The sequence below is a fragment of the Labrus bergylta genome, chromosome 13 (assembly GCF_963930695.1).
Source record: "Labrus bergylta chromosome 13, fLabBer1.1, whole genome shotgun sequence".
Taxonomy (NCBI): domain Eukaryota; kingdom Metazoa; phylum Chordata; class Actinopteri; order Labriformes; family Labridae; genus Labrus; species Labrus bergylta.
The window spans coordinates 20,157,433-20,174,009 of record NC_089207.1 but is presented as its reverse complement, the minus strand read 5'-3'; positions in this window follow the sequence as shown (position 1 = coordinate 20,174,009).

The window sequence follows — 16,577 nt, the reverse complement described above, 5'->3', positions numbered from 1 at the left end:
ACTTGGACTTGAGCTTAACGACTCAAAAATACTTTGGGTTTGAATTTGTTACGTCACAGAATTTGACAATGAAAATATAATCAACTGTAAAACGCAGAGTATCGTGGGATTTGCCTCAACATGGGTGTGTTTCTTTTAAATAGAACTACGTTTTTACGGGCGTTTGGTGTACCAGCAGCTTCTCGCTGCTGCTCCTCTGCCGTCTGTATGTTGCATGGGCGAGCTGACACACACACCCGGCTTTAAAGAATTGTTTCTGTGCTGTATTATTAGTTTTGAATATTTGTGTAATCACCTTATGTTACAATTTCACCTTATTTTTGGACCTTTTTTCTTGTTATGTTTCCTGATTATTAACGCCATCCTGACATTTTTGCCATTTTAGCCTTTATTTCCTCCCTCGGAGCTAAACACTCAATCTAAGTTTGCACTGAGCCACGTTTTTCTGCCTCGTGTGTAAAGGTCACAGCGTTCTGCTTCACTGTTTCATTTTAACTTTGATGAAGTCAGTCGATCAATCAACTGACCGGCCATTTTTTTTCTTAATAGGGAGGAAATGCTGCAGTGAGAATGTTATCGAGCTCAGCAAAACTAAAGCCAGAAACATTTCAACTTTCTGCTGGAGCATGCTGTGCTGTAAAACGGCCATTACCGGCCTCAGAGCAACAGCCGGAGCCTTGATGATTGCGGCTCTGAAACATCTGCTGAGCACTGCTGGCTATGAAGGGAGAGGTGCTCTGCAGACTGAAAGGCCCACTGAGGCAGGGAAATAACTTCGCCTCTGAGCTGTTTACACAGGAACACAAAAGAGGACATGCAGGACTGTTGTCTGAGTTGTTTCTCCTTATTGTTCAAGTTGATTTCTTCATAAAGAGTTTGGGTCTGCTGGCGGCCATTCACTAAAAACTCCCATTTATTCGTGTTATAAATGTTATAACCACAGTTGCTTCTTCACTTTTTTAAAGCTCTGAGGAATTGAGTTATGACACTGAACATCCAAGCAGCAACATCCAGTGTTGAAAAATGAAGCCGATATTGAAGTGCAAAATCCTGCAGTACGTTGAGTGTGCACTAAAGGCTGGCTGCAGAAACACAGGAAGTTACATACACACCCATTCTAAAAGCCTGTTTTTACAGCAGAGAGTAACATGTTTACAGACTGGTTAAAAAAACAAAATAGGTCTTGTTAGTTATTTTCATCATTGGCACACACTGTAGGGTGGGTACGTTCTTTTATTATGCATTCTGATTTTATGAACGATACGTGTTATCAATAGTTAGGCGTGTAGCCGACCTGATTGACAGGTGGGCTCAGTGTAACGGCTTGTCAAGAGGCTGAAAATCGTTTTTGTTTATTTGCCGTTGCTTTAATAGTCATGTCTATATGCACATTTTTGTTTTGTACTTCACAATAAAAAAAAAGGAGGCTGAAAATCTGCCTCAGCTCCAGCTCTCAGTCTGTTGTTAGGTTGACTGAAAGTTAGGCTGACACAGGATTTCCAGCATGGTGGCTGCTGCCGATGAGCCTCCAGAGCCCCCTGCAGGAACAGATGGATGACGTCACTCAGGCTTCATCCATTAATATTCACAGTCTATCTGAACAACACACATCTTGCGAGGGTCACTGAAAAGCGCAGTTTAAATAGTTAATCGTTCTAACAAGATTAATGGACCAGTTTTGTTGTGATAATCAATTTTCTTTAACCATGTATGGTGTATAAAAAGGACTCTTTGGATTTGAGGAAAAAGAAACACAGTTAAAAGATCATAAATGGACTTGAGCTTGTATATTTCTTTTACAGTCTTCGACTCAAAGCGCTTTTACACCTCAGGTCACACCTACACATTCACACACTGATGGTAGAGGCTACTGAGTAAAGAGACCATCAGTATTAACTCATCCATTCATACACATTCACACGCCGCTGACGACGCAGCGGGAGAAATTCAGGGTTAAGTGTTTTGCCCAAGGACACATCAGACATGTTGCTGCAGGAGCTGGGGATCGAACCCCCAACCTTCCCATTTAGAGTCTCTACCAACTGAGCCACAGCTGCTCCCAAAAACTAAACTAAATACCAATGCATGTCAAAATAAACCAACAACTTCAGAGTGCTTCAAAGTGAAAGTACCCTGTTTTCCAAGTGCAGCCAGGCTGATTTGCAGAGACAGATGTGACATTTGTGGTAAAAAAAAACAGATCCTATCTTTACAAAAGACGTTCTTCTTGTTCTGTGGATGCTTCTCATAATGTTGCCAGTTGCACACATAAAAGGTCTGCTTTGATCAAGAACGATTCTTAACCCCAACCCAAACTCTATGTATATACATCACTCAGTTTTAGAGATGCAAAACTTTCTTGAAGGGATGAATCTGCAGACAGTCAGCCTCTAGAGGTCCTTTAATTCTTTTATCTGTCTGTAACACAAGTACAACAAAACGGAAGAATTCAGGGTCACCTATAGAGTCCTTGGAAATAAAAAAGCTGGCCCCCAAATAAGGTAGAAAAAAAGACCAACAATACACATAAAATCCACATCCACTGAGTTTTACCTGCACTGCTTTTATCTAAATGGCCGTGCTTTTTCTTTTCTTCTCCCTCAAAGACAGACTGCAATTTTATAGAGTAGCAGTGCCAGAGGAGCGCCTTTTTAAAAATAGACATGAAGGTTGTAGTTGAAGTTGGCATTTGGACTTAATAACAATGGCAAGGTCCTGCTCAATTACTTTTATCTTTCCTGTGCTACCTCTGCGCTTTGTGAGCCCAGCAATCCCAATCCAATCTGCTGGATGTGGAGAACGGAGCTCTGCATAATGACGCACTGTGTCCAATTAATTCTTCAAAAAGGATTACAGGATTTTTCCCCCTCTCATGTCATGTTGCCTTTTAGGCATCCAGCTGATACTTGAGATTCAGCTTCTACGTTTGAGTCACTAAATGGGAGTAAAAGCTACTTCTGTGGGAGTTCTTTTTAAACCCACATCTGTGTGTTTCATGTGATTTCATGTGATTTCGTGTGATTTCCACCAATTTCCCCCACGTCTAGAGGCTTCCAGAGGGCAACGACATTTTTATTTTAATGTTCTTGAAAGAGCAGAACATAGCTTGGCATTTTGTGCAACACACCTACATGTTGCTCTGTTGGTCCCTATCCCCTCTTTCTTCCTGCATCTCCCTCTATCCCACTTTCCAAGCCCACGCGGTTTCTGCAGACGGCTGTTCATCATGAACAGTCTGCTTCTGCTTGAGGCGTCTGCCTCTTAAAGGTATAGTATGTAGAATTGTATGACAATGTTTACACAAAAATATCTAAATTAATGAAAAATGGACTACAACTATGTTTTATATATTTTTTGACTTCTTACATTACCTAAAATATTTCCAACAGTTATCAAAGCCAAGGAAATCCGTAATTTTACAGTTGTAACAGGACGTGTCTTGTCACGGCACCCGCCATGACAGACTCGTGCATGCATGTAAGTGAAGGGGCGTGGCTTTTGAGGGAGCACAGACGGGGAGGGGGTGGGTGTAGACGGAGCACTGAGAGAATGCTACTTTCAAAATCCTGCTCGTTTTTTTCCACTTCTTTTTCCTGATTGGAAAAAAGTGAATTTGTACATTTATCATTCTGACTTTGTGAAAAAGATTCCTTCCACTATTTCATTGATTATTTTGATCCTCCTGTAAGCTGTTTTTAAAAGCTACTTTCCTGCTCACTAACCCCTGACTGCTTTTTAGGTCTTCCCAATGAATCGTCCCGACTGTGCATTCATTGTGTTCTGTGTTCACTTGTTCACACTGACACAGATTTAACTCTGGGTTTTGTGTTGTTGCCCAGCCTGTTTCTTCTTTCCAAAAACAGCTTACCTAAATGCCGTGTTGACCAAAATCAGGCACTTTATTACTTGATGAGATTAATCACCTCTCAGCCAACGCTGACATCACCGACTCGCTCTCTCCTGGGCGGGTGGAGCCAGGAAGGGGGTGAGAGGATGGGGAGAGGAAAGGGGGACTCAAGCTCTCAGGAATGAAGCATATCTCTGCTGCTCCTTTGCCTGCTTAAATGATTGGTTTATTTATAGAGGGGCGACGAGGGAAGTGGGATGGGGCTGCGGGGAGTTGGACAGGTTAACATCACGCTAACTAGAGAGGTCTGCACTGCGTCGCCCCATCCTCTTGTTCCTCTGTTTTGTTTCAACCTCCCTCCCTCTCTCTCCGTTCACTGGGGGAAGCTTGTCTGCTCTGAGAGACTCCCGTGTTTAATTTACTGCAGACACTAAATACTAAAGTATTGTGCAAACAACCCGCTTTTTGAGGTGGCCTCAGAGGACATGTTAGGAATTCCCTCTCACGTTGAATAAATTGGCAGGGCGCTCCTCTCATCGATCTCTCTTGCTTAAGATAAAGATGTTAAGCTTTGGTCAATTCTCCCAAAACCTAATTAAGCTGGTTTGAATGTTGTCCCCTAACGTAAAGTAATATCTCCCAGAGCACTTTTTGAAGGGGTATTATAAATACAGGAAAACACAGCTTTCTCCGTCTGGCTCTGTTTGAGTCGTTCTTTGTCTCCTGTTTGTTGAGTTCTTATTTTTCTCTTATCTAAAAGGATAAAGGTACATACCTACTGAGAGTAAACAGTTGCATGAGAAGGCTCCATTCATTGTGTATTGCAAAGGGATTATTAGCTGTTCAAGGCGTGCTGTGATACCTGGTGGTGTGGCCAAGCTTTGGTGACATTTTTAACAGCTGTTCCCCGTCATCATGGCATGATCTTACCTCTGAACTGAAAGAATCAAATATATGAAATAACTAATGTGAAATGTGTGGTTGAGTGAAAATGTGCTGTGATGTGATGTGCAGCAGACGTACATGCCAGACAAGTTGTTGGCATGAGCTTCGAATGAAACAACAGGCCCATGTTCACATATACTATTCCTTCTATAGAGCCGTGAGGTGTAGCCCTCCTGTTGAAAAATGAAGCCAATGCAGAAGTGCAAAATCCTGCAGTTTGTCGAGTGTCCCCTTGAGGCTGGCTCTAGGAACACAGGAAGTCCCATACACACCACAGGATAAAAAGCTGTGACTCCGAGTGACCATAAACTTCAAAGCCAGTACAATTTAAGAAAATGTCGACAGGGAGTGAGCAGCACAAACAGAACTTAACTACTTACCTGTGTGTGTGCTCAGAGCTTACTCTCACGCTGCTATTGTCTGTAACCTCAGTGTGCATGTGCATCCGTTCTGTTCTTGGAAAGAACTGCGTTTTACATGTCTTCACAGCGAAGGTGATTGTGCCATTTCCAAAAGTCTGCACCCGGGGACCCGTTTTCAAAACTTTCGCCGTGTAAAGGGTTAGTCAAAACATAACAAAAGGTGGCCGCTTTTGGGTGAAATCGTCATGGGAACAGGGCTTCTAAGAAATAACTACTCACTGCATGATTATTTGGCTAAACGACTGAAATTCCTGAATCCACTGCAAATGTGCAACAATGTTGAACGTTAACTTGTATGTACATCAATCATCATGCAACTAATCTGAAGTTAATGTTGAAATTGTGGAGTGTGTTCTTGGACTTAATGATCACGTTTCGATCTCTTTCTTTACCCCTCCTTGTCCCCACCTCCTCCTCACCTCCTCCATCCATCTGTTAGCTCCTCTCAGGAGAGCTCGCTAGGCTGGAGTCATGGATGTTCCCTCGGAACCGTCAGGGATATATGCTCACCTTGTCCTCGAAGCGTGTTCACTCACCACATGCTCCTCTCGTCTCTCGTCCACTCTCTCACCCACCCCCCGTATCGCCTTGCGTTGCCTCTCATCACGTCATCGTCCGCCCTCCTCTCTTCTCGTGTCTCTACATTACTGTCCCTCCCATCTCTCCCTCGTGTTCATGTAAGCCTTCCTTCAGGAAAAGGACAGGGCAGGTTTATTTTTATAACAAGCACCTCAATTTCATTCAGCAAACATGGAGGACAGTCCCACTGTTCAGGAAAATCCAGCAAGACCTCAAGCCCTGTTTCTCATTGTTTTTTAATTGCATTTACCAAACGTACTTGCTAACATTATGGTTAGCTAGACATGTCAGCAAAATCATCATCATCGTCATCATAATCGTCCTCAATGTCGTAATGTTAGCTAGACATGTCAGCAAAATCATCATCATCGTTATCATAATCGTCCTCAATGTCGTAGGTGTTCATAAAGAGCCAAATGGAGTTTTGTAATTCGTTCCACCAAATATGAGAAATAATGCATCTGAAACATCCTGATGTTCACTCCCAAGGACATAAAACAAAAGAGAAATTCTCACTGTGACATGTTTTTATTTTCACCCCTTAGACCTGATTTATTTTGAAATCACCGTTTTAATCAAACTTGATTTCTTTCTGGGTCTCAGGGGGATATTAAAATGTAATACAGAGACCATGGTGGAGCGTCTTCTCAGGAGTCTTTGTCTATTAAACCAGCCTATTATGATGCTAACAAGAGGTGTGTGTGTTTTTATTGTAGTGATGCAAGGGTGAGCAGATTATTGGGCCTGTAGTCTTTTATGAACACTAACTACAAATAGCCTCCCCACAAATCACTTTAACACTGTTTTGGGTCTGCTGCTGTGTTTAACAGAGAACAGTTCACACACAGAGGAAAGAGGATAAAGGCTCCAAGTCTCAAGAAACACCCAGGAGCTATTTTTTTATACAGTTAGGAGAAGACCAAGAAACTGTCAGATTTACCACAAAACACTTTCTGCAGTGTGTTAATAAAATAAACCTACTAAGACCCAGTGTCCATCACAGAGCTCATTATGTATTTATGTGTGTCAGACACTCTCGACCCTGGCTTAGAAATCAAATTCTTTAGTTTCCTACCACAACAAGGTTAAGAGTCTAGACTCATCTGAGCCGGCTTAGGGCGGGTCGGAGAATTCACCTGCACTAAACGTATTTTTGAAATTATACCTTTATTTTTTATACTCCCAAAGGTGAAATTCTGGTTTATTGAGAGACATGCTTCTTACACACATAGCCCCGGATTACACACCCATGCACAAACAAGACCTGTGGTCTTGTTTGTGCATGTGTAATGGAGAGATCTCGGAGTGAGGCTGCTTTGCAGGGAGGGCAGAGCTGTTGGGGGTTTGGGGGTTTGCTCAAAAGCACCTCAACAGTCGGGAAGTGACCCGGCATCTTTGGAACAATCGGACCAACGTCCATATTTTGGTCCACAACAGGACTCGAGCAGCGACCCTCCGGTTTTCGACCCAAATCCTTACAGACTGAGCTACTTCCACCCCAGTTGTTGGACACACTGCCCTTCAATCAAAATCAAAAACACTAATGTATTACATTATGTGCACAGTTGGAGGGGAAAAAAAGACCCTGTAGTTCATCCTTATCTGAAATAATCGTGCAAGCAGATCCCTTCACATCCCACTGGAGCTTTAGTGTGTTAGAATGTAAGGATTTGCTAATCAGCCGTTATTTTAACTGGATCTCCTCAGTATATAAGTCCAGGAATGCATGATGGAAATGTTGTGTTCCTTTGTCAATCGTCTAGAAAGAGCACGCAGCACAATAACCATTGTTATCATCTAAGTCATGTACAGGAGCACAATGAGATATGAGACACATCTTGATTTCTAGTTAGTTTAGGATCAACAGTGAAAGTCCTTCATCCTTATTCTCTTTGATTCGCCTGCTTTTGTAGTTTCCTGACTGTGGGGGGAGTGGGGGGGGGGGGGGGGGGGGGGTGATGAATGAGTGACTGAAGCTTCAGCACACGTCTTTCCCCCTCTTATGTATTACAGTCATCTCTCTCATCGGTGGAATCAGATGCCATATTAACGGAGGCTTTTCACACATGCGTATAACGCTTAGACTTTGAGTCATGCAACAATGCCAATGTTTCAATGACAGAAGGTTTCCCCCATCATGCAACTCTTTAGAGGTAATGGAGACTGTTGCATATAAGAAATTTTACTCACAGTTTGAAAATTAACCTACAGAACCAGCAGCACTTCTGCAGAATTCTCCAAAATGTCCTCTGTTGTTGTAGAGAGAAATCTACATCATGCAATCAAACACATGCTTTTACTTCCATTATGTTTGAGCATGCCTCCTGTTTAAGAGCCCCATAAATTGTTTGTCTTTACAATCTGCTCCTGATTAAGATTTAATCCAGCTCAGATACTCAAAACTTCCTTCAGGCATTTTCTGACAGAACCATCAATAATCCTGCATGTCGCTCTGATTGAACTCTTGTAGATAACCATGATGACAGTGAGTTTGCAATGTTACGGAAACAAGCTCTCCGGAGGCATTCAGAAATATCAACGCTGACATTGAGATGCTCGGGGAAGTCAAAGTCAATGAGGAGTCATTATGCAGAAGAACAGTGGTGAAGCTGCACGAGTGTGAGGATAAGTGAAAGGAACAGGTAGGAGGAAACAAAGGTACGAGGAGCGCAGAGTGTGGGAGAGAGGTAAGACGACAAAGAGAGAAAAGATTTGAGAGGAGCCGAAGAAAGAAGAAGAAGAGACAGAAAGGAAGCAGACGTGGGGAACGAGGCGGGCGGGGTAGGAGGGCCGCTTCATTTTTGAGACAATGAAAAATTCATAGCACCTTCACCGGCTGCCATCCTGAATCAAAGGAGGATATGCATCGCTGACGGGCGGCGCAGGAATAAAATCAATTTATCTCTGATTTCACGAGGGGGGTTTAAAAATATCCCCATCACTTATTTATGTCTGTGTCGTCCCATGACACCCGAGAGTGAGGCGACAGCCACCCTGCAGGGAGCTGTTCTGTTTCCTCAAACCTTCAAGGGTGCTTATTCACACAGACGGCAGCTGAAAGGGCCCGAACATGACGTGCACTTTAGTTAACTGACATGCACATCAGGACACATGAGAGAGGTGTCCTCATGCCATCAGAGCACAAACTTTACAACTGTTACAAACACTTTTTTTCACCTCTGCTTCATTTTTCAACGCTGGAGGTTGCTGCTTGGTCTGCTCATTCTTCAACTTTTATTAATAGTGGATGAAAGTGGAAAATACAATACTTAATCCAACTTCAGACATTTAACTTTCAAAGGTCCTCAAAAGTTTTTAGAAGCAGTCTTTAAAATGATATAATTAAATAGAAGTTTTTTTTACACTTTTATACACCATACATAGTTAAAGAAAATGCATTATCACAACAAAACTGGTCCATTAATCTTGTCAGAACGATTAACTATTCAAACTGCGCTTCTCAGTGACCCTCGCAAGATGTGTGTTGTTCAGATAGACTGTGAATATTAATGTTTGAAGCCTGAGTGACGTCAGCCATCTGTTCCTGCAGCTCTAGAGGCTCATCGGCAGCAGCCACCATGCTGGAAATCCTGTGTCAGTCTAACTTTCAGTCAACCTAACGACAGGCTGAGAGCTGGAGCTGAGGCGGGTTTTAAGCCTCTTGACGAACCGTTACATCCCGCCCACCTGTCAATCATGTCAGCTACACGCCTACATTCATAAAATCAAAACAGAGCGGTTTAAAAAATACATACAGTGTGTGCCAGTGAAGACAACTAACTAATCAGACCTATTTGTATTCTTGTACCAGGCAGTAAACATGTTTATTTATGCTGTAAAAACAGCTTTTTTGACAGTCATGTGTATGTGACTTCCTGTGTTCCTGCAGCCTGCCTCTAGTGGACACTCAAGGGAACTGCTGGATTTTGCGCTTCCGCATCGGCTTCATTTTTCCAGACCGGAGGTTGCCACTTGGTTGAAACCTTTTATAAGTTGATATAGCATTTCACATGTCCCACACACAAGTACACAATAAGGAGGTTTTGCCACATACCTGTGGTGACACAAGAAGATCCTGTATATCCCCACGAGGATCCACGTTTCATCACTGTTAAGTAATTGCTAAGTAATGGGCTCTGCCTTCCAGCACATGCTGTATGATATCCAGCACATGTTAGGTCATTAGAGAAAGTGAGTCTGAGCACCGAGGGCATCAGATAACCAAGGTGATACTTCATCTGTTACAGACACACACACACACACACACACACACACACACACACACACACACACACACACACACACACACACACACACACACACACACACACACACACACACACACACACACACACACACACACACACACACACACACACACACACACACACACAGCTGGGCCTGGTGTGTTCAGACGAGAATACAGAATATGGAAACAACCACACACCACCGTAACAGCACAATTCAAATCTGCTGACTGCTTAATTTGATCGACAAAACAGGAACTGGAAATGCTCCTTGTGCCTTCATTTTTTTTTACTTTGTCAAACTGTAAATAAATGGATTCATCAATATACACACACCAATGCATGTTACTATTAGTGTGACCACATCCTTTATTATCCCTTTACAGTCAATGTTTTAGATGTAAAGATCTCGGTTGTGGTTAAATACGGCAATGTTGTTGTGCACATAACAAGTAACATGTGACACAAAATGTACATTTGAAATAAGTCTCACACAGGACCCAGAGTCCAATCTCCTGGGTGAAGATAAAGAGAGTGTTCAAGGAGTTGTACGTCAGCCTAGTGATGCCAAAACATGAATCCTATACTCTTAAAGTTTGAAGAAGAAGACATTCTGTATTGATCCACCAAGGAGAAATTACTTTTACACTCTGACATTCACAAACACTCACAAACATTGCTCAAGGGCACCTCGGCAGTGCTCAGGAAATGAACTAGCACCTCTCCAGCTACCAGACCAGCTTCCAGACTTAATCTGGTCCGTTCAGTTCCCAACCCAAGTCCCTTCAGACTGAGCTACTGCCACCCCAAAGACAGTCTGAACTTTAAAATCTCTTTCTTCATCGTAGCTTCACAGAGGTTAACAATTCAACTGGCTTTTGATATCCATCTCCATTTGTTTGTCAGAAATGAGAATTATCACGATAACCCTGACCATGTGGACTGACACGTGAAGGAACGTTGAAAACTTTGGGAAGAAAAGGACAGCAACAGATACTGTAACCTTTGCCGTACCTGTCGTCTTAGCTCAGACTTCTAAATACGATGATTTTCACACTTCAGCATCTTGAATCAAAAAGACGAACCCATTTTCACCTTTGGCAGGGTGTCGGCTCGCTTTGAATGAGGAGGAAAGTGTTGGTTTTGCATACAGTATTCATGTGATGCAGCGTGACTCAGCTGACTATCAGAGGTGGCATTTTCTCACCTTGGTCTCCATGCTAATGCTCATGCTGCTCCGGCTCAGGGAGGGAAGCGGTGATGTGACCAAATGTGATTTTAATGCTTAGCTTCTAGCCCCACGACTTCCCCATCCAAGAGAGCTTTTGGCAATGGGATGTAAGAGGCTCTGAGAGTCACAGACGACAGGCTTAACACTCCATTATTTATTCAAACAGGATTTAAATAAGAGCTGTTTTAATCATTAAGAGATAGAAAAAACAGCATGCTAATGTCACAGCTATGCAGGTCTGCTGCATTCCAACATGACGTAAACCCTTTGAACTAAGCAAAGGAAAATACTTCACCAGTTTTGCGATGTCATGTCTCAAATGCTGTCTTCACTAGGATCTGCAAAACCCAATCTAGAAAGGATGTGTAAAGCCTGGCATACATCGTACAATTGTATGCAATTTGTTGCAGAATGTCAACTCACACTGTACGACTGAATCGTTTACGACGCACGACCAAAGCTTATGTTTTATGCGCTCCCACTGTACGACCCCGTTGTCGGGCACGACCTGACAGCTCACACTGTACGAGTAAAATCAAGACGGAGTTGAAGTCAGATCTGTATTGATCAGTTTCCTCATATGCACAGCTCAAATACACACACCGTCAGAAAATGCCCCCACTCTCTCATACACAGTTTCACCAACAAACACATGCTAACTAGCAAGCTAAGTCACAACGCATGCTCCCAGTCAGCTGGAGGTCGGCGGCTTTCCTGCCAATGTTTCCTCTCACTTATATCTCTATCACGATAGAGGGGGAAGACATATTAAACAGACATGCCTGCAGACGTAATCAGGAAAGAAAATCCTCTAGTCTGGTAATCTGCTCTCACAGCACAGGTGTGTGCAGTCGTACAACCTCAATATCAAAGGACCCGTCGGGAGCAGCTGATCGGGCTACGGTCGGCCACCGTGACCCCCTGTTCACTCTGAACAGAATCCGTCGGGCGACTCAATAATTAAGTCTAAATCTGCCCAAAATTGTACAATGATCACCAGGCTTAAGTCAATTAACCATCATTGATAAGAGTATTATAATAGTGTCATAAAAATGTAAAAATGTAAACATTTAAGAAGGAAAGCATTCAATCAATGAAGGCTTTAGTAAACCTTCATGTAATCATGTAGAGAACGGCCTTATCAAAGAGTCAATGTGACCCTGACGTGTATACCAAACTGAGTCTTGCAGTTCAGGTCGTATGCGGATCAGATCTTTGTATGCAGCTGTTTTTCTTCATGTAGCGCTGCAGAGTGAATTAGATGAATCAGTTAAGTGATACAGCATCTATTGCTTCCTGCTCCGCATGAAAAGAGTGCCTCTTCTTGTGATGAAGCTATGCTAAAAAAATGCTTGAACCCTCAGAAACGACATGTTTAATTGATGAGTTTGGGTAGGAGCAGCTCCCGAGTTCAATAAAATTAATATACAAAGAAAAATGGCCAACTCCCCCGCTCCTCACCCCCACCCACCCTCAGGTTTCAAAGGCTTCTTCTTTGAAAGATGAACCTGTTGTGCTGGGATTTTGGCAGAGCAGGACGATTATTAAATTCATTTAATCTATTAAAGCTGTTCTGCATTACCTAAATGAATTTTTTAATGGGGAGCAGGCTGGTCGGGTAAAGACACACTGGGGAACATGTAGAGCACTAAAGTAAGCGGACATAAACAGAACCAGACAAGGGTATCTGACTGCTTACTCCCCCCAAAGTGGCTCTTGCATTATGTGGTTTTAATATCCTCAAACTCAGCGCTAAAGCACAAGTCCTCTTATGAGACACACTGTTCAATAACGCTGGACAAGGTCTCGACTTAAAGCGCTGCCAGATACTGAACCGAGAGCAGAGAAGGAGATACTGGATAAATGAATAAGGAAGTATAAAAAAAGTAAAGTCCTGATAAACAGGGGCTGTAATTTATTATGTGCATTGGTTTCATTTTGTCCTTGGAAATACTGTTTTCTTTAAAGGATAGATTTAATCATTATAATGTAGACAGTATGTGATGGATCTGTGCAATATCTCTGTGTCTTAAGGGGTCTTATTAGTTTGATTGTTTTGCTGTTCTTGACTTTGACACAACCTCCTACAAAGTCTCAAAGAAACCAAACAGACGTTTTAAAGAACATATAAAGGAGGACATTCTGGCGTAAAATCTTTTTATATATTCTTCACTTTTTTAACTTTTATGTGAAGCACTCAGGAACTCAGTCATGTTTCCACAAGCTTGCTGTCTAACTCCTGCTAATAGCTCTGATGGCTGACCGTTCTTGATGATGTTTAAATTGCTTGGCGTGACGACGGCTGTGTGCATCCAGCTTTGTCTCATCCTGTCAGTTGATTCGCACTGTATTTGTAGCCTTTTAAATACTATGGGTCTGATTACACAGAGGCCAAGCATCAACCTCCGGTCTTGAAAAATGAAGCCAATGCGGAAGTGCAAAATCCTGCAGTTCCCCGAGTGTCCACTAGAGGCTGGTTGCAGGAACACAGGAAGTCACTTACACATGACTGTTAAAAATGTTGTTTTTACAACATGAATAAATATGTTTACTGCCTGGTTCAAAAAACTAAATAGATCTGATTAGTTATTGTCCTCACTGGCAAACACTGAATTTTTTTTGTTTGTCTGTTTTTATTTTGAAAACCATACATGTTATCCATAGTAAGGCGCATAGCTGACATGATTGACAGGTGGGCGCGATGTAACGGTTCATCAAGAGTCTTAAAACCCGCCTCAGCTCCAGCTCTCAGCCTGTCGTTAGGTTGACTGAAAGTTAGTCTGAGACAGGATTTCCAGCATGGCGGTGGCTGCTGCTGATGAGCCTCCGGTGCCCCCTGCAGGAACAGATGGGTGACATCACTCAGGCTTCAACCATTAATATTTACAGTCTATGACAGAGACGTGTCACACTAGGCTCAATGCCTGAGCGGATATGAGGGAAAAAAAACATCTGGGAGCGACTGTGGAGCACGGCTGCGTGTGCATACAGGCGACAAAGTAAATGAAGTGGGAAAAATGGACTCATGCATATGTAGCACTCTGGTCGTTGCTTTGCTCCAAAATGAAGAGGGGGGGAATGTCTTAAAAATGGAGCTAAAGCCTCCTGCTTGATTTAATTGGCTGCTTCAGCCTGTCAAATAAATGTCAGCTGTAAACACATTAATTTACTTATTTTCTCTGCTGGAATCCTTGGATATATTCTATACAGTGTGCGTAATGGACAGTCTGGTATTGATTACTAACAGAGTATTGTGATCTATTGTGTGTGTGTGTGTGTGTGTGTGTGTGTTAACTTGCATGTGTTGGCCTTTTCTTCACACTGCAATACCGACCCTTCAGCACTCTCCTCCAATTGTAAATCAAGAACAATATTTTTTGTTTTGCCATCACCGTAGATTCGACCAGAAGAGTGAGGACTGTGCAGGAAGTTGGACTGAATAATTGGGTTTGAGCGAGAAAATTTGGGTCGGACGTGAAATGAATAACAGATTTAATACGTGTGATAGTGCATGCTTTTAGAATTCTGTTTACCGCACGCGTGTGTAAAAGGAACAGTTCTGTCTTCCAGAGAGGTGTCGGCCCTGGTTCTGATCATTATTCTGACTCATAAACTGGAGGACAGCTTCTTGGCTTTTCCCCTCTGTGAGACGTCCTCTTTAAAAAAACATCTCCACTCTCTCCCTGCTTCTCTCTGTGGCATTCCTTTGACACTATTTATTTCTAATACTTCATGGATCTTTGATGCTTTTTGAAGTCAGCAGGAACTATTTTGCATCTGTTACATCACCGCTTTTTTTCCTGGCAGCACATGTGCACTTATTCGTTTAAGCAATTCATTCAGGCCCTCTAGGTGCCTTTAATAAATGTGATATTTGAGCCTTCCTGGTTTGGCCTTTGCTGGTTTTAATTCCTGCACTCTGAAATAGCTGACCACTAACGTTCAACACAGCGGCTGAGACACAAATGCAATCAAATGCAATGCCGGCTTTGATCCATGGTTGTCAGCTTGCATTACCACGCTGTCAAACACTTCCTGGTTTGCAGTTGACAGTTGTGTTTACACAGCCTGTGTCGTCATGACTCGCTTCAATCATCTTAATGGTGCGCAGTGACACTGAAGAGCACAGAACCAGCATGAGAGATGACAGCTACCTTTACGACATTCATATTTATTCACTTTCTTCTCCATTATGTGGTTTCAAGTCAAAGAGATGAGACCTGGCTGAAATAGCACACAGACCAGCTGCCAATTACTCTGATAAATGAACCATAACGGAGCTCAAAAAACACATGTGCACCATTTTATGGACACAGGACGTCTTTAAAAGCAGATTCTCAACACCTATGCATTCTGCTCACCGGGTATTCACATATAGGGCTTTCACACGTGCAGAAAACTCCTGATACTTGCTGGAGGAGCTGCATGTGCGATCGCAAACATCCACATTTTGCACTCAGACCTCACCCGAAGTTTTTCCTGCCAGATCCCTAGTAATTGTTTCAGAGCTGATGTGAGAACGCAGCAGGATATAATCCGGAGAATTCACGTTGAGCGAGTGGGAGGGGTGGTGACGTTTGTTTTAAACCTCACTATGAGCTTGCTCCGCCAATCGCAGTTACTCTGTACGATCTTTACTCTCTGGCTGCCCTCCTGATGCTCCGGCCGACTGAATGATATACGTATAGAGAATCGAATAGTGCCGCAGAAACCGATCAAATCAGTGAGTAGATGGATAGAAAGGGAATGTGGGAGTTTCTGGTGGGTGTGACCTGAAGATGAAAAAAATGACAGCATCCAGGTTGTCACAAACTGCCTGGGGTGACAGAGAGTTGGACGTTCAGGAACATAAACTGTGGTTAGCGCTTTATTAACAAACTTTCCCATATATTTCCATCTCTCCATCTTTGACTATATTAATTACACATACCTGTCTAAGTATGTTGGATTTGAAGTCAGAGAGAATCAGTCAACACACCAGCTTTTGTTAACGTGTTCAGAAGTCCTGGATTTATCAAACAGAGTTTCCTCATGTCTCCAGCCTGAGCTAGGAGACATTCGATCAGTGGACTCCAGTGATCTCACTAATATAAAAGGGTGTTAAATTCCACTGCTTATAAATCTCTGGTTTTAAAGTACCTCCGCTGGTTTCACAGCATCATGGTACCATTGTTGTACTTCCTCACTTTCACTACATGAACACCATGTGTGTCGATTTTCACGGTAATGTGGATTTCATTCTCCGCCCTGGAGCATAAAATCACCTTGTCTGCTTTGTTATGGCTCGGTACAGGCGGCCTCACCAA